Source organism: Triplophysa rosa, linkage group LG10 (genome assembly GCF_024868665.1).
Source record: "Triplophysa rosa linkage group LG10, Trosa_1v2, whole genome shotgun sequence".
NCBI classification, from domain to species: Eukaryota; Metazoa; Chordata; class Actinopteri; order Cypriniformes; family Nemacheilidae; genus Triplophysa; species Triplophysa rosa.
Genome location: NC_079899.1, coordinates 22,618,528 through 22,638,791, shown reverse-complemented (window position 1 = coordinate 22,638,791; position 20,264 = coordinate 22,618,528). Strand labels below are relative to the sequence as shown.

Sequence of the window (20,264 nt, the reverse complement as noted above, 5' to 3'; positions counted from 1 at the left end):
CTTGATAGTCAGATGATAAGCAAGGGGGTATTTTGTTTCGTAGGTCAAACATTGTTGGGCCGGTTAATGCTGAGTGGATGTGTTTACGCTGGATGAGTGGCAATATGAACGTACAAATAAGGACATTTCAGGGCCATTTTGTAATTCACCCTGAGAGAAAGCATAAAATGTTCAGCCTGGCGTATAATAAATTAGTGTACTGTAAGTGTTGAATTGAATAATCCAGAGCAATATAGTGCTCAGTGCAACAGCACCCCCTCATAACAGACCTCGTGCACGCATACTGTGCTTCTAAATTGATCCGGCACATAAAACCATTTTAATGATATGTTCTACTTGGATGTACTGTATATTACATGCAAGGACTGGTCTTTAGGGAGCAAACTAGTGATCAAAACAACAGCGAATTGCTCTTTAGAAATCAATCAACAATGTAAACCAAGTCAAAGAACCGTTAAACACTAATCAAGCACATACAAATGGTGGTAATAAATTTATGTTGGCTCTGTGTTAAGGTAGTGGGTGGACCATGTATGATTCATTGGCCATAAAAGCATCACGTGTGATTGCATTGTCAAATAAAAGGTCTCTAGTCTAGTTATCTATCTAGTTTTTTTTATCAATATAGTGGTGGTCCATAATTACATATTTACATTTATATACATGACTATTCATATTTTCAGGACACTGCCATTGTAATGCACTTACAAAAATGATTATATTACTAAACCTGTAATATTTTGCTTACACACATCGTACTGAACAAATAATAAACGACTCAAATTGTATATTGTTGTTGTTTATTATATTTAACATAATCAGACTGACCCCACACAGAAACTTAGAATCTAAAACAGTGGCATGGTCTAAGAGAAAACAAACCACAGGCTACGGTCCGGTTCACTATGCTCAGTTCAGTTGCTTACAGAGAAGCCACATGAATTTCACATGTGAAAAACACATGTAATATCCCACCTGAAACCCCTGTGATCATTTATGTGGCTTTACTGTAACTTGAAGGGATGTGACTCGCGTGCGTTTGCGCTGTCCGAGGTGCTGAATGGCCACGCGATTGTTACTAAACACTAAACAACAAAATAATCACATTATGTGGTTTGTGGACGGTATATGTATGTGTCGTGGCAGTTACACTCATCTAAACATAATTTAACTACAGGAGAAATTTCAGTAGTCACATTGCAATATACGTTTTGATGATAACGCCATAGGCTCATTTTAAATAAGCCTATTTAAACTAATAAAAAAACTGCTATCTGTGGGTAACATTACGGCATAACACGCGAGAATTGCATCTGTATCGACAACTGAATTGTCAGGCAATATGTAAACAGTTGACTCTTGACTCAAAGGTAAACACGACGCTTTTATTGGTATCGATCGCCTGTCCCACTGAACATCAAACGTGCGTCACGCGATATTTTATTAGGAGCGCTTCAAACAATATTGAAAAAAACGTTTAAAGCTTAATCAGCTACAGCTCTGTTTACTTGCTTAACTTGCTTTCAGTATGCCCAATGCTTCTAATCGACACAATAACATTCCTGTACACAGGCGAAAAAACGTTTGTGCTTAATCATGACCATCTGGTCTCCGTGAACTGAGGGCTGGGGTAGAGAATGCATTGCGTTAAACTGAACTCAGAGACCGTGGACAAGACCGTGTCGTTGCTGTTCTTTGCCTTTTCGTTGGACAGCATCCTTTTCGTCCTGGAGCGCTACATGAACAGCACTTCCCACTAAAAAGCGCAGAGTGACACACGTATCGAGTATTGCGAGCGTCAGTCTGAGCCAATCCGTGATGACTTCCTGCGCGTTCCCCCCTATCCAAACAGCAGGGGAGAGAGAACAGACGCTGTACGGATGATCCCAGCTAGTGCAAAACTAGTTTGGTTTAACGGCTAGATGTTACGGGGCGATGGGCTTTATGGGGGCTGATGAGGAATTTGCTTCGTCCACGCACTTTATGGGCAGTTAAAAAGACCTTTCTTTAAGTGTACAACATCCTGTTTGTCTAAATTCCACGTTGCTTGGAGAAATTGAGAGTTTTTCTATCATTGATTTTGTGAAGTGCGGAAAGGAGCGACACTTTTGGCATCTTTTGGATGGAGGGCAGGCTGTGTGGATCAGTGACTGTGTGGATTAACCCGGCGCGGAGAAGGCAGAGCGCGGAGAAGTACGCGTAAAGGTGCGGCGGCGCCAAGGTCTTCGTGCTGAGATCTGATCCGAGTTCTCGAGCGCAGCCGGGTTTAATGCGGATGAAAGCTCGCGTCCGAGCGAGGTGCGTCGACGGGCGGGACGAGAATGGAACGGGCTTTAGCGCTTCATAGAGGGAAAACAAGTACTCGGCTTTCTTGAGGGGCGTCGGGCACGTTGCGCAGGAATTTGACTGTCCGTCACAGCAGGCTTTTTGGGATATCTACCCATTGCATCAAAACGGAAACCATTGGATTTTAAAGGTTGTGGCCAGATACAAACCTCGTGGTTTTGGATATGGGCTTTCTGAAGTCGGATGCCTTCAAATCAAGCGCTCATTTGCTTCGAGAAAATTTAGTCTGAATCCAATGGAGCACAACACAACCTCAACATGGGAAAATATGACAAGTGAGAAGATACGGTTCCTCTGACCTCGGTGCTTTAAGCAGAACTGGCGTTCCGTCTGCAAGGTAAACTTTTCTGTCTGAACATAGAATGGCTTGTCACATCGCGCTTTCCCTTTCGACTGCCTTGACGAATCGGTGACAAGAGTTAAAATGTATCTTCTTGTCGTGTCTTTGGTAAATAGGAAGCATATGGTTTTAAAACGCAAGCAAGGTCAATTGTATGCATCTACAGTAGTGGGACTTGTTTTCCTTGCTCTATATCCAAAGTAATTAAAATAATTAGAAATGGAAAATTGGTGGAAGATAGTGCTCTTTGATGGTCACCCCTTACTCAATGGCATGTCGTAGAACATCAACTCCATGTATAACATATATATCCATGATTTGCATTTGGTTTAAGTGGTTGAATATTCCCATTCAATAATGGGATTGATGGGTTTGTGTGTGTGTGTGTGTGTGTGTGTGCGTGCGTGTGTGCGTGCGTGCGTGCGTGCGTGCGTGCGTGTGTGGTTGGGCGGTAGAGGTGGTCGTTAACGCAGACACACTTTTGTGTCTCACTGGTGACTTAATAGACTAGATAAAAACGTGTTTTTATGCACCGACATCCCCAATCGGTTCTTTTCTAAGTGATGGGGACATTAAGAGCAACGTTCTCTATGTCATCAGGTAAAATATCGACTGGAAAAGGCAATGAAGTAATAGCCTTCTCATTGGTAGAGATCCCATCGATGATACAAGAGGCGTATCCCTGTTTTATGAGCACTCAGTTTTATATCATTTTCTGGATTAAAGTGATTTTTTTCTTTTGCCCTAGAACAAAACATTTCTTAGGACTGGAAATTTGCTTTCTAATTTTCCCTAAAATGTTTTTTAAAGCTCGTAATCATTTGTATCTTAGTAAATAAACTGTTGTCTTTTCCCTTGCATGTTCTCCAGACAATTTGAATTAATAATGAATTTAAAGCGTCTTCTTGGGTAATGTAGTATGGGAGAGTATTGAAAGTAAGAAGCAGTATGCAGTGTCCAGTGCCTGCAGTGTTCTCTGAATGTCACAAATAACTTGTTTGTGTGTTTGTTCAGTCGTTTAGATTAGATTTTTCAGTATTCTGAACACCTAGAAGAAAATGTCTGTCTATTTAGGCCTATTTTCACTACCATGTGTTATTACCATTTAGATTGTATCGTAATTTCTCGTGCACCTGAAATATTTGAAGCAGTGCAGAATGAGAATAATCTGTATCATCTTTTATTTGACAAAAATAGCAATAGTCTAGTTAAATTATGAAAAATAAAACGTAACAGGCACTCTTAACATGCACTCTCACACACTGCCCTGCCTTTAACATTTGAAAATATTTTTATTTCAATAACTTATTTTATTATTGGCTGTATTATTTAAAAGTACATCATTACAATGCAGAACAATACTCCATTTTTAATGTGTTACTCGTTTTGAATTACTTATAAGATGTGCCATTATCTTGTTAGTTCATAAATTAAAAAGACTAACAGGCATAAGGGATGATGTGTGATGTGGTTTAATTGCATGCTTTTCTCAGAATGCTCGTAGCTCTCATATAGAGTAGATGTGTGTCTGACTGCAGCTCCTCTTTCACTGGCTGGTGGTGCTATAATTCAATTTATGCCTCACGCAGCAGTCCAGACGGCCATGCACTGTATTCCTGAATAGAGGTGTGGGAAACTACGGTTTTAGCCCGCTGACAAGACAGTTTATGAGGAGGGAGATATTCATATTGCTCTGAGTTCCTGTTGCTCAGTTGGTAGAACATTGTGTTTGCAGTGCAAAGGTTATGGGTTTGATTTCCAGGTAACCTGAAAGTGTATAATTTAAACACATACAATTGCATGAAAGAATCATTTTAATTTGCTTTCATTATGAAAACATGCAATTTCTGAAATGTTACACTTTGTTACAAATAAAATGTTACATAACGTTGAAATTAGCAGCAGTGATGCACCACCACGGACAGTTCCCGTGAGCTACGCGTACCATTGGATGTGGTGCCAGAATGCCAGAAAGTCCTTCAGATTTGTTTAATTACTCTCGCTGCGCTTAGACTCATGATAAGAGATGGAGCCAAGAAGTCAGCAAGTGCACAACAGCTTGTGTGATTGTCTGTTTAAATAAGGAATTGACACAAGGAGGCTGGACAGATGCTGCATTACTTATTTGTGGAGGTGTGTTACCAGATAACAGTGCGGACAGTTGTGTCTTTTGACCGATACGGCTGAATGGGTTTTGACTTTGCGCACACTTTGAGTAATTATGGGACATGTTAACTGTGCTGAGATGGGAAGACCGAACGTGTCTGGAGACGTTGCTATCACATCATCTCTGTTTTTCCCCTTTGACTTTCTTGCTTATAAAATAGATCAGTATGTCTACGATCAAGTAAAGAATAATCCTTTATTAATTCCTGTATCTTATGTGGGTGTGTTTGATGTCATGGACTACAAGGTTAAAGCAAATCTTTCAGTCCGTCGTCCATGTTGTTTTCTGTGGGTGATTTGTGCAGCGTGCCTGGTTTGTCCAATCCGCCCCTGAGTTCATTCAAAGCAAACAGATGAATTAAACACAATACAGGTCCGACCCCAATACCCCATGTTTAAATGTCAGAAAAGGTTAGACTTTGTATATCAGGCCTAATTCCAGCTCCCGCATGCTCTGACCTCATATCAATAACTTATTACAGAAATATACATCCGCTCAGAATCTTTGCCATCCTTTACATAAAAATCTCAATATTACTAAAGTTATTTGGACAAATGTTACACTTTAGAGTCCCCTTCTTTTTGTGATGTCTGCAGATGCTGTAAGACGCCACTTGAAACTTCTAGAAGCTATTTTTGGAGTCACAGAGGACAGAGTCCCCGGGATGCAAAAAGCTTTTGGGCAGGCGACAGAAAATATTGGCAAGCGTGCGAAACTGAAACAATTCCAGTGAAAACAGCCAGACTTCGAAGCGGCACAATCACAACAGAACCACGACAAGGTCGCGATCATCTCCAAGCATTCTGAATGGTGCTTTCAGGAGAGCAGGCGTGCACGATGGTGCGTCTGTCGTCAGGGTGACGGCAGAGGTGGAGAGGGAAAATGGCAGAGGTTCGAGCGGGAGTCACTTTTGGGGGGTGTTTGTCTGTGATAATGAGCTGTCACTAAAGCACTGGCGCCTTGTTTTGATCTTGCCACCCTGCTGCTTCAAGCAAGAGAAAGTGGCAGCTGCAAAATAGATTCTGCGTGAAAACGCCAATGAGGCTGTAATGTCATTAGTTATGTGTATGTGCTGGCCAGTGGCCAGTGGATGCTTTTTCCCGTGTTCTGGGTTAATTTGGAGGATTGAGTTGGTGGTAGATGTGGTTGAGTCACTAGAACATGAAAAATGAATATGAATTAGAGACCATCACGTGTAAAAAATATAGTGTAAAATCATTAAAAGGAAGACGAAGTGACTCCAGATGAGTCATCTAATCTGATAACATTTTAATAGCATTATCGATACTCTTCTGGACTCAATTCAATGTCCTCCGTTTGAAATGAGACATGGATTTCATTAAAGCACGCTGATAAAGTACAATAACGTAGGGTTTATTTTTAATGTTGTTCAAAAGCTTAGATGTTTTTGTCATAGACCCATATAAACATTCCTTATTTGGATGATATATCACAATATACAACAAAATCAAACCGTTATGCCAATATTTACCCCAAAATCAAAAGAAAAAAATGTACAAAAAAACCCTGCTTTTGCGAAATTATGTACATAATAGCAACAATGTAAATGTAAAAAAAACCCGTATTATTCATAAAATATGCAGTGGTTGCACAAATACTTTCTGTTGTTTTTAAGATAAATTATGCCAGACTTTCCTTACATTTACCCACATATATTTATATATTTGATTGATATAAAAGAAAATGTATAGTTTTTTACAGAATATAGTATTGGTGATGTTCTTTCATACTTTAGATATGTGTTGTGGCAGCTTTACTCAGTCTTTGGTCAATGAAGCTTCATCAGAGTTCTCTGATCTAGAAATAAATCAGCTTCTTCGAGGGATAGGTCACCCAAAATTGAAAACTATTTCATCATTTACTCAGCCCTATGTCATTGTACACCTGTATCACTTTCTTTCTTTTGCAGAACACAAAAGACGATATTTTGAAGAACGTTGATAACCAAACAACACTGGCCCCTTTTGACTTCTATTATGTAGACACAAAGACACATTTCTCAAAATATCTTCTTTTGTTTTTCACAGAAGAAAGAGTCATATACAGGTTTTAAATGAGACGAGGGTAAATAAACGATGACAGAATTTTTATTGAGGGGTGAACTATCCCTTTAATATGTAAGGGATAATGTAGAGGCAGCCGGTTGTTATCGCAGAAATAAGCCCGACAGTGTGATCAGCAACATTCTCAGCATCTTGTCAAATCTCTATTATGAGGCCCTTCGACAACACCAACCCCTTGACTAATCTGTTTAGGCTTGTATTTACAAGGTTAAAATGCAATATATATTTGTTATGTGCTGGGAAAGAAAGCGTTGTGTTGGTTGAGCAGTCTGATCTGATCAGATTACAGACATATAGGAAGAAGCATCTTCAACATGGACGGATTTAATCTGGCTCGCAATCATGCTTGCATGGGTATGTGCATGCACACGATATATACGTATATATATCAAATGCAAGTGCAGAGTCACATGACGAATTAGATTGCAGTGCCTAAAGCCTGCAGTGTAACCAAAGCCTAAACTCTTGGGACAAAACCAAATGCAATACTCTGTTTCAGTGTGTATCTGCCTCTCGTAACAGTTTATGCACATTGCCATTTATTCTCACTCCTAACTAGGCCAAAATATGTATCATTTTGTTAGACGCTAGAAGATCAAAGCACTACGAATAGTACCATAGCAGAATTGCATTGTGGGGTTTTGCACAGGCAAGAACTACTAATCTTGGTTGATATATGTCATCAGGCCCGTTTATGCTATTTAGATGTCAAAGCATCTATTTGTGACATAGAAACATTGAAAATACAGGTCTCTTGTGTGCTTTTAGATTTACACATTTCCTTTGCTCACAGGCTGAAGCTTTTTCTTCGTAATGGGGCTCGGGAGAACCCGAACAAGGTAGTTTTAATACACAGTAAAGGCATGCATACACAAACGTACAGTACTTGGAGAACAATAGCACAGTGCACATTACTGTAACTCTGATAAACCGATATGGAGGCGTAAAGCGCTCCTAATCTGATCTCCTGCATCTGATACGCTTCCCCGGCTACAAACCTTCACCCCTGCGCTAGCCTGGCTGCCTCGGCTGGCAGTAAGCAGATCTTACTAAAGTAAGCAGATATTGAGTCGTAAAAGAATCTGCCGCAGCTATAAAATGGGCCAATTCCAGCTTGCGTGCTTGATATATTTTCTTAAGTAGTAAAGAGCACATTAAAGCACCCGCTGTATCCCTGCGCCGGTTTCTGGTAATGGAAATGCGTGCTAATCCATTGGCGTATGCAAGGACAGACTATATGCAGCTGTGGGGGGATGAGTCCTACAGCACGAGACCCTTTTGCACTTCAGTCGGGGCAGCTGATGAAAGTAAAGATTCAGTGGGTGCGTTTATTGCGTGGATGATTATCTCCTCTGGCCTCTGTCTCTCGCACATTGATGCTAAATGATGGACTGAAATGATGGTCGTACGCACATCTGTATTCTGAAGGAAAGGCCGGGATGTAATGGCTTAATGCAGTCTCTCTCTCTCTCTGTCTCTCTGTCTCTCTCTCTCTCTCTCTCTCTCTCTCTCTCTCTCTCTCTCGTTCTACAGCCATGAGAGGTTCAAAGCAGACAGGGGGCTGCCGACATCTGGGCGGAATACAAATGCACCACCTCCCGCTCTCTCATTATCCAATGATTTATCACACACCGCAAACTATTCCTGGCCCCAATTTAATGGGGCCGATGGTACTATTTTTGTGACCTCTGCGGTTCAGCGAGTTTTATTTATTTATCTAAAAAATACATTTTTGGGAGGACCGCCTGAGTAGCGTACCTTAAATTACAAAGGAATGATGTGAGTTAACATCCGAGCGATTTAGGTCGGTAAATATCTGGGGATGGCTAATTTGGCCGGTTGGATTTTCAAGTATCCCGCAGAAGGATTTACATGTGCAAAATCAGCTCCGCTTTGTTGAGGGTCTCGAAATCCCTCTGAGCCGAGATGAAAGGAAGCAGTTAGTTATTTGCTCCATCGAATGAGCTGAATTTTACAGTAAAATAAAATCAGTCCCTTGATGCACAAGTGTGACTGGTATGAGTCTAGATGTCGCTGTGCTCCCTGGAAGACAAAATGTGGTTAATTGGTGTTGTAACTCTGGGTGACATGTTATGGGAAGCATGTCTAGAAATGAAAAAAGAATTCTAATATAGCTCATTTTCATATAATGACAATTTATAGTGATCTACTGTACGTGCATTTGAGTTTTCTGAAGCCAGCAATAACTTAAATTGTAAAAATAAGGCCTGTTGGATTCTAAGGGTCAAGCAACAAGTTGAACATGATCAAAATGGTCATTATGACTGTATTTGATGCATGAGCCTTTACTAACAAGGTCCAGTTTATGAAATGTAACGTCATCCAGTGGTGAGGTTGTGAATTGCAACCAACGGCTGCACCCCTCCCTTTTGAAGCACTACGGTGGCTCTCACAGGACAAAGATGTCATTACATTTTCGCTTCTATGCCGAATGAGATCTGTAGAGCAGTTTTTCCGTTTAGGGCAACATGGCGAATTCCATGCAAGGGGACCCATGTAGATTAAAATAGCTCATTCTAAGGTAATAAAACAACGCTTCATTATGTAAGGTCTTTATACACCTCTAAAGATATGGTTATGTGTACAATGGACCTTAAAGTTGGTCTTCAGGAGTTCAGAGACAAACTATAATATCCAGAAGTTCAGGTTATTGTAAAGAAAACCAATTCGGCTGGCATTCATTGTACCATATGGAAAAGAGATGAATTTAGTGAAAGACAGGTAGACTGAATTCAGAAAAGCATTGATGCATTGTTGATTCTCATTAAGGAGCTGAAGGGCTGAATAGCTGTTTTAGGAGAGACACCTGGGAGGCTGAAAAGAGGCTGTCACAGAGAGTTTATGTCCCAGAGCAGACAGACTCATGAGCTGAGCAAAAGCCTTCTGTCACTCCAGAGGTGCCATTCAATGTCTCGAGAGATGCCACGGAGTACAAAGAGCACCTGTGAGGATTTAGAGACCCTACGATGTGTCAATCAAAGAGCAGTGAGAGGTCAGTCATGCTCTATTAGAGGATAAAATCGCTGGTTATGAGCAAGGCTTCATTTAACTGCAGAGCGCCCATTAAAATGAGCAAAGCTGTATATCGTGGAAAGTCTACATAAGGGATTTTCAAGCTTTTTGACCTTCAAGACCCCCATTGTTCCCTTACAAGTATCTAAGGGTTCCCCAGCTTACATTTCCCACCCAATAAAATATGGTTGGCATAACTAGAAAGTTGTAAATTCATTGTAAATGAAATGCCTAAACCAGATTATTTCTTTTTTTTAAAGTTTGTTTTGTCCCGAGCCCCAGGAACACTGTTCTACACTGTTGCTTGTGGAATGAATCTCAGATGAATGTGTAAATAGGATTATTTACTAGCTAATAAGGAAGATTCTCTCCTCTGTGAATTAAAAGCAAACTGGTGAGAGGAACACTGTTAGGGATGGAAACAGGGATTTTGCTAATTATTATGTACACATGGTTGTTATTTTTTATTCTAGATTTCTCATGAACCATATCTAATTGTTATAGTATACATTCCCATCAGAGGTGCGGAATCATCGGGAGATTCAATAACTTCATTCGGCCCAGTTCCGAATCAGGACCTTCTAAAGAGGCTCTTTGTGAGTGCTTTGGGAACACGGTGAATTTCCAATCAATCAGATGGATGTGAATTATAACACTTTTAGATTAAATGCCTGCTTTAACAGTCAGCATGTTAGGGCTGCATGATAATTTATCGCGATACCACAAAATCCTATTGAAATCAAGCTGGCTGGGATATGCAATGTGTCGATATGTTTTTTAATGCGTAGCTTGTCCGTGAAGCACGGCTCTGGGATCAGTAGGAAATGCTGCTCGATCTAAAAGCAGTGCGAGTTTGAGTCGCTTACAATGTGCATTTGAAAAAGCAACACCCGTCAAACATGATCATTATAAATATACTTTATTATCATAAAAATACCTGATGAGGCTTGAGTAACAGTGATAAATAAGATCCATAGGCATTTCCTAGATTCTAGAACGTGTTATGGTCTTCTTCTGCAGTGCGTATTTGGAGTTTCCGCACGAGAGCGCCCTCTGGCTTTCGGATGCAGCAGCATTTTCCCGTACTTCACTCAAAAGCTGTGCATAAATCACGTGATATTTATCGTCGGTTTATCGCGACAGCCCTATTTAATAGCAATTGATTAGACTGAATGATGATTGGTCTCACATAGACTTTTGACAGTAGAAATAAAGTGCATCTTTTTCTGGGAAAGCACTGTCCAGTAGGATTGGTAGGTATGTGACATGTAACCAACCGGTTTGTTTACAGTATGTGATTTTTAAGTATTTAGTTATCCCACCAGCCTTTAAGTAAGGTTGAACAATCCACACCAAAGAAATCAGTGGGAAATGTTTATTACATCTGTCCTCAAGTAAGAGGTGTAGATTTTTTCATAAATAAAGCAGTTCAATACAATCGTGCTTAAGGATGTCCTCATGAATTGGTGTCTCGAGCCAAATATATTTTCTTTGGGGTTCCTGTAGCTCGATTGGTAGACCATTGTCTGCAAAAGTCATTTCAAACCCCAGAATAAATAAAAATGTGTAAAATGTTTTGCAAAACAGCTGTTTTCTTGTGGACATACTGACATCCAGAAATGTCCATTTCTTCCTGTCTGATGGACGTACGTTTTTGTATGCAGTGCACATGATGTGGGCTGTCCAAGGCTGCACGAGGCCTCCAGTAACTGAACAAATGATAGAAAAGTAGTAATTCATTCTTGAAACATTGTGATTACTTTCACACATGAGGTTGAGTATGAGATCTGTTGTTTATTTTGCACAGATCTCACAGTACAAATCACAGTAGTAGTGCTGTGAGCAGGGGTGTAGCACAAAATCTCGGGCCCTGTGCAAAGGCAATGTGTGGAGCCCCTCCACGCTATATAAAGTAAATTGTTAGATTTATTTATAATGCAGAATCTCGTTTCTGTATGAATTGTGATATACTTAAATCAAAATAGATCACCTCAGTATCCCCTTAAACATGAATTGACAGTTTAACTATATTTAATTTGAATTGTGTTTCATTAATAGAGACACTGTGCAGTGTAGTCCAAAACATTACACATTTAACTAGTAAATAATCTAGTACTAGTACTGCAGAAATGGTAGTAATAATGCCACTTCATGACTGTAACTGAGATTGACAATTAATATTTCTTAAAAAGTTTAATGCCAAGTCAAGTATGTCAAGAAAAAAATGCTCCCCATCAATTTTTATTAAAAATATAAAGGCCTAAATACACTAGCACATCTTTTTATTACTTACATATTTATTGACCTTTTTAACTTAGCATGTTACTATTTTAATTGAATGTTTACATATTATTAGGGATAAAATGATTATGTCAGAAGAACGTCGTACATATCCAAAGTTGACCTCAATATGCAGATAAAAACAAAAAGCGCGAGATGTTTGTCCCTCTGTGTGCTCCGTAGTCCGGTGTACATTGTTTTCAAATGATTGTTTTAAAGTTAGCAGGCTGCTCTGTAGGCTATATTCAATTCCAGCTATTTTTTGTTTGTCTGCTGAAAATAACTCTCACAGTCTCCTGCCTAATTTTTGTGAAGGCTAAGAACAGGAAATACGGTGTTAATTTAGACCACCGATATCGATTTCAATCATTTAAGCAGGCTTCCAAAAATCCACTGCACTATCAGAAACAAAAACAATACATTTCTAATACTAAAAACAAATTACACAAATACTACGGATCAAGCACTAGCTGTAAAGTGTTTTGTACTTCATCTACCTGTCGATGAGACTAGCCATCATCTGCTGTGAGCGGAGTCGGTGAAAACAGACTGCGAGCGGAAAATGGAAAACCCGGAGCGGAATACATGGATCTCTAGCGGAGTGATAACAGAATGCCTTCAGCAGGGATGTGAGTCTATTCCACTTCACTCATACAGCCTATCATTCAGTTCGCTGTTGCATGCGTGCTATGCTTGTGTGAGGCATGACCGATGTCTGCCGAAGCTTCTCAAAATTAGCGGAGAACGGAGAAGTTGCACAGACGCGCAGTATAGTCGCACAATTGTAAAATAATAATAAATATAATTTCAGGAACTTCAAGGCCCCTCACATGCCAGGGCCCTGTGCACTCAGTCACCCTTTTCCCCCCACTTGAGACGCCCCTGGCTGTGAGTATTGCGTGTGTTGAATAGTGTTTTCTTTATATATATTCACATGGATGAAAAAGCCCCTTGAGATGTCAAGAAACTTTCAAACGTTTAGCTATGTTCCAAACACATAATGTTGTGGTGCAACATGGGAATAAGACACTGAAGTGTTTACCATTGGCTGCCGGTATCTGGCAGATCGCGAGATCAAATGTGATGGTCGCATTTATCTGTGCTGTTTAACAGCATTAGCATAGCTTTGATCTCGGTTTCCACTGGCACTGTGTTGTAAAGCTCCAGGTTCTCTGCTTGATCTCTCTCTTTCTGCTCACCACTTTCTCTGTGATGCCCATCGCATTGCTCATCTGAATAATTTAATGTTGTGCTTATTTTTTTATGCTGCAATTTCTTTTTTTAGCTCTGGCCATTTAAAATAAATGCCTCACTTTTGTAGGCAATTTCAGTTGTGTACGTTGTTTATATTTTTGTTCTGTATGAACTTTACATTTTGGGTGTGATCGTTTTTTATATTTTATGAGAATTGTTTTGCTTGACCACATGAGAAGGACAAACAAAATAGCTTTTACAGTAAAGTTTTAAGACCAAGCAGATGAGCAGGTGGTAAACAGTAATATGGCTAGCACACATTTACCTGCTTTTCTGCAAATTACTTACAAACTACACTGCATCTGTTACATCATCTCATTAATATTCACGAGTCAGGCTGATGTTTATACATTTCATATTGTAGCCACGGTCTTGATTAACATACAGAATTACTTTTTCAGCTCTTCTATTATGTACTTGAAACTTTAACACTATAATTTTGCTGTCATTTTTGGAAGCACTGTTATTTTTGTAAATGCAGTTCTAGCTGTCCACTGTTATGTAACTTGACCTTTTTTATAGAGGCAGCCCCCCTCCCACTGAAGGTGGGAATGATGTCATAATCATAGAAAAAAAAACATTTATCTGAGCAATAAACTTTACTGAAATACACCCAAGGATTTGTTCTTCTTGGTTACTGCCGTGGTTAGTGTGGTAACTGTCTTGAAAATCTCAGAACGTCTGCCTACTTGAGACGTTTCACTAATAACACATGCACACGCAAACACACTGCCTGTGTACTTAGCTAACTAAGCGGAAACATGCTGTTGACTTATGTTGTTTTTAAACCAGACTAATTAATACATTCAATATGTATTTGTTTAGCAGAAAAAGCTTTTGGATCATTAAGAATTTTTGCATTGTTACTTTTTTTTTCAAGCACATACATATTTAGTCTATATAATTGATGTGAATAATTCTCACTCATTACTGTAATGCGAGACATGTAAATTTGGTTGCAATAATGTTACATTGTCATTCAATATTTGGTTGCAATAATGTTACATTGTCATTCAGTTTAGCACAATATTTATGTACAAATTCAAACTGCATGCTTATTCTGACTTGTACATGTTAAAATATATAAAGGATAAGGGAGCATATTACATTTTATTGTGCTTTAAATTAGTAAAAAAAATCTTTTTGACAAATGGGCAAAACCTAGGATAGTGGCAAATTTAAAAAAATGTAAAATTACGACTAATTAGCATTTGGGGTGAAAGTAATTAGTCTTTTAATATTTCATAAATTGATTTTTGTTGTAAATATGCCTGACAAGATTGTTACACTGAATGACATTTTAGTGGGCGTCTTCTGTAAATCAAGGGAAAATGTATGATATTTATTTTTTGCTCCGAAAAACAAATACAAAAATCCAATTAAATTAAACAGAAAACTTTTTCATTAACAACAACAACAATTTAAAGCAGTATTACAAGTATTGTTTTTATGCTTAAACTCTTTTTCGTCTTTGACCCATATACAGTCATTTACATTTTTGCTTTCGACGGAAGCCTTTATCTAACATAACTTACTGTATAGTGCATTCAAGCAATACATTTTACCAGCATGTGTTAACTGGGAATCAAACCCTGACATTTGCATTGCTAACTCAATGCTCTAGTTGATTTACATTGTATTTTCAATGTTTTTATTATATAACATAATAAGTATTTCACACATTTTTGTCTTACTGAAGTATAATGTTTGCTGTTTGTAATAAAACAAATATTTTGACAGGTGGATATGTTTTACCATACAGTATTACAGTATGGGAAATGCAAAATAATTTTTTGTGTGTGATCTATGGGTAGTTGACCAATGTAAAAGTGTTCGGTCTGACAGCAAAAACTTTGAAAATAACTGTTATTAATATTTACGGTATTTTTATAATATAAAACAGCATAAGATAGATTTATCTTCATTCATACATTTTTGCTTTGTCACACCATAGGAAACATGTAAGGTATACAGTATTTGTCAACTTCATTTACATTTAGGCATTACATTAGGCTTTTATCCAAAGTGACTTACAAAAGCATAATCATAGGGAGGCAATAACACAAGAAGTGTCTATGTAACTTGTTATAGACCATGTTAGACAAAAACAAGAGAAAAGGGTGAAGAAAATTATAAATAGTATTTTTTAGCTGTTTCGAAACTCCCCATTTTGTCTCTTTATTCATTATTTTTCCATTTGGAAACATCCCCCAAAGAACGTTTTCTAACTTGGTGCAGGGACATTTTTCTGCAGTTTTGTTCTCGTAGGTATACACTAGATCAGAAACAGTATGTCATCTCTCCTCCCCCCAGGTGATTTGTACTGCACGAGAACAGGCCAAATCATCAGTCTCATTAAACTCTAATGAGCCTGTAATGATCCCCTGCATCTATTGGATAAACCTGGAGCGCATTCATCTCCATTCTCTCTCCATATTGTGCTTTGTTGGCTCGATCACCCCTAATTTGTGGCTTGTCATCTTGACCTTCAGAGGAAGCAGATCATTAGGATGCTGTAGTATATTGATGATACAGGGGTTTTTATGCTGAGACACAATGTCTTGTGAAACCTTCTGAAGCCCTTAGTCCTGTCTCTCGTGTGCGTGCATTCCTGTATGCGTAATTATTTGAATCTAGAGTGCTTGTGATGTGTTGTGATGCAAAACACAACAATCTTTTTGCTTTTCCTGACCGATGGGCTATTATGCATGACCAAGGTAACATTGCTTTAGGTAGGAGGCACATCCACATAATGGGGAGTTTTGATTTTTGCAATATTTATTTCATGTTTAGCTTAAAACTTGTTTGGCCTTAGACAGTGTCAGTACATTTTAATTTTTTTTGCTAATTCTAGGTAAAGGGTGGGTTTGTTAAAGATCTAATAGTCTATCTAATAGTTCAATTTATTTAGCATTTTTTGTCACAATCTTGACACAGCGCAGCCAATCTTGATGGCGAGTGGGTCTTCCTCGCTCGTTGGTTGATGCGTGGGCGGGCTATTTCATTCACCTTGCCGAGGGCGTGCTTTTCCGGGAGAATTGCCCAATAAGAGACTAAGAAAAGTTGTTACGAAACGGATTTTCATGTTTGAAAAAAACTTTCCGAAACCTATACGAACGCTGGGGGAGTGTATCGAGCACAGAAATACTACGTCATACGTCCAACTTGTTTTTTGACAAGTTGACAATGTCAAGCATGAGAAAACATCTTACGTTTAGAAGAGGTTTAACATTGTAAAAAAGTCAAAAGTCAAAAAATGAAACACAGTTGCGTGGCCCCTTTAACATTAACTAAGGTTAAAACATGTTGTATTGTTGGATTATGTTAGCTAATGCATTAATGTTGACAAATACAATCTTATTATAAAGTGTTACCAAAACTTTGAAATTGTTAACAACATCAATGAAAACCAATTTAACATATATTCCTCATTCACAGGTGGTTATATATTTTATTATATTCCCATGGAAAGACAAATGTGTACTGCATTTGAGATAGATAAAGCACCGTTACATTTTATATCTTTTTATACATATTCACAGAAATTAAGTGAGAAGAACGTGGCTGGTACAGTTTCAATATTAATCATGGGCGGCACTTCGTGACAGAATGGCCTTTGCAACATCAAAAAATGACTCTGAGTACTCAGTGCTTGAATGAATGTGCTATGAGCCTGATCAATACAGCCTATGAGTTTTGAGCTTGCTGTGCCTTTTCCCCCCTACGGTTGCCATTTGAGACGTGTTCCGAGATCCTACAGTTCGCATTTATTGAAGCCACACACGCATGCAACAAATCTCTTTCTACATAGCGGTGTAATTAGCTTCTGCATTTTTGCTGCTTCTGAATTGGCCGTAACCGTTTGCTGGATGCATCCAGACCACCGCAGAAAAGCCTCAGTTGGAATAAAATGGCAGAATAAAGCAGGTAGGGCAGGACTCGTTCTTGCTGTTGTTGTAGATTCTCTGCCCTCTTTTAGGAGAGCTTAGCAGTTGTGTTTCTTTCTATGGAGAGATGCTCTGTGAACGTATGAGGGCTTTCAGGCCAAACAAAACACTGAAAGGTGGACAATCAGACAGTGTATTTGCTTTGGGTAAGTGCCTCTAATGGGCTTTAGGAAGTGATCTGAATGACCCCTCGGTTATTGTGTGGTGCTCACAACAGGACCAGCCGGTCTTTGTACACCGAGACAGTCATTGTGACATAATTGACAGCAACACTGTGGAGACCTGACCTCACAAATGAAAGTCAAACGAATCCTCTTTCCGGAGAGACCAGAAGTACACAAAAACAACTTTTTAACAGTTTACTATGTACCTGTAACTAGCCTATAGGAGTCATGTTGTGACAAAAAAAACCTTACATTTTGGCATCTTTTATCTATACTTTGCAAAAATTTGCATTTTTTCAAGCAGCTTTTGAAGCAATATTGACGGAGTTCACATTTATTCTGAACTCTTATCGGATAATATTTTTCTACATTATTTCATCTAAAAGTTTTTAAAATAAAGTTTTGGTTTTGTAATGAAAGAAAGAAATATGTTGGCGCAACTGATTTCAAACATTTAGCCATATTCCTTTTTAAAAAAAATTTAAGATCATGAAAAGAATTTCAGTCAACTGACCCTAAACCTTTGAACGATACTAAGGCCTAAGTCCTTCTGTTTTTATTGTTGTTGTATTTTTTCACATTTTTTTTCTCTCTACGCCCTGGATATGGACATCCTGTGAATGTTGTGTGCGAGCCTGTAGTATATAAACTGTGACCTACTTCTATGAATAATGGGATGCGCATCATTTGCTTTGGATCGCAGGATAGAGCGTGACCTCAGCTGCACCGTTGCTAGAGTTGGCAGCAATGTGTGTGTAAATGCATGCACGTGTGTACACTACAGGCAGCTTCAAAGCGAGATAGCGGACTCAATCCGAGCGTCATTGATCAGAGAGACCTCCACCTCGTGCCTTGCAGCCAAACAGTGCTGAAGAGGAACTAGAAGGGAAACAATCTGGAATGTTCGAGACCGTTGAGCCAGACGTACCCACGGGCATCACGATTTAGATTCAAGCTGTAGAGCGGCGAAGATAAGACCCCACCGGGAGATGGGAGGAAAGGTGAGAGGCAGTGGGGTGAGGTGGAACTCCATCTGCGAGACCCCAGGTGCAGCTGGCACAGGTGCTGGAGAACCCAGAGGAGCTGAGACAGCCCGCTCAACCAGACCTGGGTGGAAAAAAACATCTAAAAGCCCACAATGCAGTACTGACAAGTGCATGCTGCGTGGACAAAAACATTGGCTTCAATTTGCAGAAGGCGTCATTTTTTTATGATGCTTTTTTATCGCTGGGTTTGTCAGAGAAAATGAGCTAAATATTTTACCAAAACTCTTTAAAAAGGGAAGGTTTACCGTTTAGTCAACTTATCCTCGTGCCATTCCAACCTCATATTATTTTCTTTTTTGTCTATTTTTATTTTCTGTGTAAAGTCAAGGCTTATTTTTCAAACAACAAAAGTGGGCGGTGATTTACTGCAAAAAGGAATGAAAAAGGACTGTTAGAGGACCATAAAGCCACTGAATATGACATCCGATTGGGAAAAGTGTCTCTTACCCCGATTCACAACAGTAAGCTTAAAATAATAATGTATAAATTGAGCTGTCGCATAAGAAGTACGTATACCTAAAATGTTGTATTTCAAACAGATAATATAGAGACAAAAGTTATGGATTGCAGTTTAAAACATTTACGAGCTACAGTATAGAGGACAAATGCTCATAAACGATTTGATATTTTTCTCACACAAAGCTATTTTTATGGCTTCTTATACTAAAAAGTAGAGCACAGGCCTTTTTAATTATTTATTAACTCAATAGTTCCTTTTTTGAGCACAGTAAAATACAATTATAGGCTATCTACTTTTAATGTGTGGAAACTAGGGGTGGGAATCACAGGGTACCTCACGATACGATACGAATCGCGATACATGGCTCACGATACCGATAATACCACGATGCACCGATGCTACCGATACATCACGGCATCTGTAAATGACAGGGAAAAAGGCATCAAAAAGTCATATGATGTATTTAACATAGGGGTGGACATTCGGAAGGACCAAACATCTATTTCACGGAATGAGTAATTTTATTTCACGGTAACGATATATTTCACATTAATAATCTCCCATTAAAATTCTACTTCTTATACCTAATTGTTCTTAGATTGACTTTATTTATTTGTTACAGTTCATTTGCATGCTCACCATAGTTATAATGTAGGCAAGTTATGAAAATGTACTATTAGATGTCAAATTAAGTTCTGATAATCAGATTTATTATTTATGTATCTTCTGGCTATATCATATGTATACAGTGGGAAGATAGACAACAAGTAAAACAATGAAGTATGAATATATGCACAAACAATGAGAGTACAGTATATGACTGGTGTTATAAACTGGTGTTCATGGGGTCTGTACTGTAGGTCTTCATCTTTCTTTACTCTCTATTAGATGCACATTTTTAATGTGTTGCGACTCTCTGTCTTCAGGTTTGTTTATTCTCGCGCTTGTCTTTGCACTGTGAGTCTCTGGTGACTCTGCATGCGTCTCCCAAAACGGGGGTTTGTGGCGCGTCACGTCAAAGCGCTCACGTTGGCTCGCCTAAAGTGGAACTTTTTTAAAACTATTAACAGCTTTACAAAACAATCGGACTTCTGAAATACGTGAGAATGAGCTTTTTTAATATGCACGCGCAGATCACTGCAC

General features: G+C 38.9%; 1 protein-coding gene across 1 annotated transcript in view; it reads left to right on the top strand.

Annotated features, from left to right (window-relative positions):
• The first annotated feature begins 1,739 nt into the window (after positions 1-1,739).
• The window catches only part of lrfn5a (leucine rich repeat and fibronectin type III domain containing 5a), a 40,029-nt gene continuing 21,504 nt past the window's right edge, over positions 1,740-20,264 (top strand). The window contains exon 1 of the mRNA XM_057344849.1: positions 1,740-2,683. The gene's annotated coding sequence lies outside the window, so the exon portion shown is untranslated. The remainder of the gene's footprint in view (positions 2,684-20,264) is intronic.